This window comes from Oreochromis aureus, linkage group 3 (assembly GCF_013358895.1).
Source record: "Oreochromis aureus strain Israel breed Guangdong linkage group 3, ZZ_aureus, whole genome shotgun sequence".
In the NCBI taxonomy this organism is placed as follows: Eukaryota; Metazoa; Chordata; class Actinopteri; order Cichliformes; family Cichlidae; genus Oreochromis; species Oreochromis aureus.
In genome coordinates this window covers 44121960-44127362 of record NC_052944.1, presented here as the reverse complement: position 1 = coordinate 44127362, position 5403 = coordinate 44121960, and positions in this window count along the sequence as shown.

Here is a 5403-nt window from a genome sequence, read left to right as displayed (position 1 = left end):
ACTCAATGACTGCAGTGTAGAACTGGATCAGCAGCTCCTGTGGAAGACTGTACTTCCCCAGTTGTCTCAGGAAGTACATCCTCTGCTGGGTCTTTTGAGGATGGAGTTGATGTTGGTCTCCCACTTCAGGTCCTGGGAGATGGTGGTACCCAGCAACTTCAAGATCTCCACAGTCGACACAGGGCTGTCTGATATGATGAGGGGGCAGAGTTGAGGGATGTCTCCTGAAGTCCACTGTCATCTCTACAGTTTTAAGAGTGTTCAGCTCCAGATTGTGCTGACTGCACCAGAGTACCAGCCGCTCAACTTATCATAACATTTGTGTTATGTTATAGTATTACTACTAAGTGGAGGAATTTCTAAAATGTTACAGTATATATGCTGATTACAGTATTTCTGTATAATAGAATTTTGGCAAATCTCCTCACACCAACACAAAGTCTGAAAACTGCATAGAAAGTCAATGGAGAGCTTGTTCAAAATCACCACTGGATTTCTCTAATGAGAGGCATTTTCAAATCGTCATATCTCAACGCAGCAAAGTTAAGACATGAGGCTTGTGCCAATATATCTTCAGACAACTCCTGACGCTCACAATTCAAGAATTTCTTTCTCACCTATTACCATTTGGCCATGAATTGGGTTTGTTTGAGGGTAGGAAATTCATCCCTCGCTCAGATTTCTTCAGATTTCAAACTCTGGAAATGAGGCACTTTTTTCTCTCGTCATATCTTTTGATGGATTTCCACAGAGACCTGAAAATTTCCATGACTGTTCACCAAAGCCTGCTGTTTCTTCACGGTGAAAGAATGATATCGATACTCCAAATAGATTTAGAGTTAGAAAGCATTGTTTGAGGGCAAGTCAAGGCAGTTTTCGCTTTGCCTCTACTCAGTTATGGTGCATTAGAAGTCAAATATCTTCAATAATTCAGATTTTAATGATAAATTGTCAACACTTTAAGATCCCCCATCTCTTCTGAACAAAACGGTGTAAGAATGACTGTTCTAGCCCCTACGGTTAGGAAATTATAGCCATTTGTTTGAGGGGAATCCTCACTATGAAAAATAGACAGCACAAATCCTCTCTCTGTGCTGCGTGTGTGTAAAAACAGGTGCACCTGTTTTGGCGGGAAAAAAGTACACAGCCTCTCTGATTGGTGGATTCAAATTCAGCAGCTCCCAGGCTATTTGGCTGCTGCTGCTGCTAGTGTGTGTGTGTGTGTGTGTGTGTGTGTGTGTGTGAGAGAGAGAGAAAGAGAGGGCGAGAGAGCGTTTTTATGGGAGCATCTTATTGTATGATTTAAATTCAATATATTTAGACTGGTTGACTGAATTTGATCCTGTGTCTCTCTGTGCTTGTGTGTTTCCATATGTGTCCATATTTTTGATTGTGTGACTGTTATACTTTTTTTTTGCTGATTTTTTTTTCATTCAACAATTACATTTGAGGGAGCCTTAGAATGTTCAGCATTTTTCAGCTGTTCATTTTGCTTTTCCAATTTTTCTATTTCAGTTATTACTATTGTGCTAAGTCATAGCATTTCTGCTGTGTGTGTGTGTGTATGACAGAGAGAGAGAGAGAGAGAGAGAGCCTTTTTATGGGTGTATCTTATTGTGTGCCTACTGGTGGTGGTCAGAGGGCCCAGTGGCGCCAGTGTCCAGCAGCCTCGCCTCTGTCAGTGCGCCCCAGGGTGGCTGTGGCTACAACGTAGCTTGCCATCACCAGTGTGTGAATGGGTGAATGACTGGATATGTAAAGCGCTTTGGGGTCCTTAGGGACTATAAAAGCGCTATATAAATACAGAGCCATTTACCATGTCCATATTTGTAATTGTGCAAGTTATTACTATTATGCTAAATTATAGTATTTCTGCTACTTTTCGGTATTTGTGCTAAATACAGTATTTCTGCTAAATCTTAGTATTATTGCTTAATCATATTATTTGAGCAAAATCATAGTATTTGAGCATATTCTTTCTATTTGTGTCATAGCATAGTATATTTGCTGAATTACAGCATTTCTGCTATGTTGTAGTATTTGTCCTAAATCACAGTATTTGTGCAATGTTTAGGTATTTTTGTTTAAATAAAGCATCTATGTAATCTTGTACCATGGTTGCTAAAATCCTGTATTTCTGAAAAGTTATCTTGTTTCTGCTAAGTTACAATATTTATTCTAATTTCTGCTGCTAAGTTCTGCTATGTTATTGTATTTCTGCCAAGTATTATGTTTTCTTTACGTTATTGCAGTTCTGCTATGTAATTACATTTTGCTAAGTTCTTATGCTTCTGCAAAGTTATTACAATTTTTGCAAAGGTTTTACAATTTCTGCAACTTTTCAGCTTTTTCAGCTAGTTTCAGCTGACAGCTTCAGCTTTACAGCATCCACACTGCATTTTCGCAGGAAATGCAAATTTTTCTAGTTGTGTGGATGCTGGAGGCATCCACACTATTGAGTTCCTGTTTCTCTTTATTCTTTATTATTATTATTATTATTATTCTAGTTGCTTCCATTACACTTTTAGCCGTTGAACTACTTCCACAATTTTCAGCCGATTTTCACCGTTCAAATTTTAAACTATTCTGCTATTTTTGCTCTTTCCGGCAATATCTTTTGGTATTTTATACTATTATACTTTTTAAAATATTACGTTTTTTCCTTTAATTTGTCCCATTGAAATGAATGGGAAACTTCCATAATTCTGCTAAAACTTGCTTGTTTTTGAAACTTAACTACTTTTTCCTACTTTCACGTAGAACAACCATTCAAACTTTAAAATGTTCTCAAATTATTGGGCTATTCAGGAATAAATCAGCTTTTTCAAATCTTTTACCGTTTTACTTTTATGCCTCTTAAAGTTTTGAGTTGCAAAATTGTGATTTTTCACAAAATACATGCGTTGTTATGGTTGCTATGCACTTGGCTTCCAGTGTGCCACTGAAGGTTTTGCAGTCTTCTCTTCATGTCCGAACAACTTCTTGCTACTTGCTCAATTTTCACTCAACTTCCACAAATTATACATCAAAACGTAGGTATTTTTGCTGGCTTTCAGAAAATGTCACCATCATTGTTGTGAGATTTATAGAATTTTGGCAAATCTCCTCAGACCAACACAAAGTCTCAAAAATCCCCATAGAAAGTCAATGGAGAGCTTGTTCAAAATCACAGCTTGATTTCTGTAATGAGAGGCATATTCGAATCGTCATATCTCCTTAACGAAGCGAAGTTAAAACATGAGGCTTGTCCCAGTATATCTTCAGACACTCCTGACACTCACAATTCAAGAATTTCTTTCTCACCTATTACCGTTCTGAAATGAGTTAGACTTGTTTGAGGGTAGGAAATTCGTCCTTCGCTCAGATTTCTTCAGATTTCAAACTCTGGAAATGATCCACTTTTTCTCTCGTCATATCTTTTTAATGGATATCAACAGAGACCTGAAAATTTCAAGATTGTTCACCAAAGCCTGCTGTCTCTTACGGTGAAAAAATGATATTGATACTCCAAATAGATTTAGAGTTAGAAAGCGTTGTTTGAGGGCAAGTCAAGGCAGTTTTGCTTTGCTCTACTCAGTTATGGTGCATTAGAAGTCAAATATCTTTAATAATTCATATTTTAATGATAAATTGTCAACACTTTAAGATTCCCCATCTCTTCTGAACAAAACGCTGTAAGAATGACTGTTCTAGCCCCTACGGTTAGGAAATTATGGCCATTTGTTTGAGAGGAATCCTCACTATGAGAAATTCACTGCAGAAATCCTGTCTCTGTGCTCTGTGTGTGTAAAACGGCTGCACCTGTTTTGGCGGGAAAAAAGTATACAGCCTCTCTGATTGGTGGATTCAAATTCAGCAGCTCCCAGGCTGCTTGACTGAGCTAGAAACTTACTTCTCTCTCCTTGTGTGTGTGTGTGTGTGTGTGTGTGTGTGTGTGTGACAGAGAGAGAGAGAGAGAGAGAGAGAAAGGCTTGTTATGGGATGATCTCATTGTAAGATTTAAATTCAATATATTTAGACTGGTTGACTGAATTGAATCTTGTTGTATGTGTGTGTGTGTGTGTGTGAGCCTGAGTGTGTGTGTGTGTGTGTGTGTGTGTGTGTGTGAGAGAGAGAGAGAGAGAGAAAGGCTTGTTATTGGATGATCTCATTGTAAGATTTAAATTCAATATATTTAGACTGGTTGACTGAATTGGATCTTGTGTGTGTGTGTTTGACAGAGAGAGAGAGGGAGAGAGAGAGGGAGAGAGAGAGAGAGAGAAAGCCTTTTTATGGGATGATCTCATTGTAAGATTCAAATTCAATTTATTTAGACTGGTTGACTGAATTGGATCTTGTGTGTGTGTGTGTGTGTGTGTGTGACAGAGAGAGAGAGAGACAGAGAAAGCCTTTTTATGGGATGATCTCATTGTAAGATTTAAATTCAATATAGTTAGACTGGTTGACTGAATTTGATCCTGTGTGTGTCTGTCTGTGCATGTGTGTTACCATATGTGTACATATTTGTGGTTGTGTGACTGTTATACTTTTTTTTTTGCTGGTTTTTTTTTTTTCATTTAACAATTACATTTGAGGGACCCTTAGCATGTTCAGGATTTTTTCAGCTGTCCATTTTGCTTTTCCAATTTTTCTATTTAGGTTATTAGTATTGTGCTAAGTCATAGCATTTCTGCTGCTTTCCAGTATTTGTGCTAAATACAGCATTTCTGCTAAATCATACTATTTCTTCTATTTCATCAGATTTGTGCTAAATATAGTGTTTCTGCTACAAAATAGTATTTCTGCCAAATATAGTATTTTTGATTAATTATAGTTTTCTACCAAATCATAGTACAGTTTTACTGCTTTTATATGGCTTCTAAGACAACCAATCATATCCGAGGGCTTGCACATTCAAATTTGCATATTGTTGCCTTCATGGCTTCCCAGCCAGCCAATCATATCTTAGGCCTTGCACATTCAAATTTGCATATTGGGGCAATCATGGCTTCTAAGACAACCAATCATCTATGTCATATATCTATGATATTTCATATTTTTATTTTAAATGGTCAACATTTCAAGATTCTCCCATGTCTTCTGAACACAACGGTCTAAGAATGACCGTTTTAGCCCCTCGGTTAGGAATTTATGGCTGTTTGTTTGAGGGGAGTCCTCACTATGAGAAATAGACTGCAAAAATCCTGTCTCTCTCTGTGCTGCATGTGTAAAAGCCTGCACTTGGTGCACCAGTTTTGGCGAAAAAAAGCACACAACCTCTCTGATTGGTGGATTCAAATTGAGAAGCTCACAGCTGTTTGACTGACCTAGAAACATGCTGTTAACAGCCCCTGTTCACTTGCTGATGCTATGTGTGTGTGTGTGTGTGTGTGTGAGCCTGAGTGTGTGTGTGTGTGTGTGTGT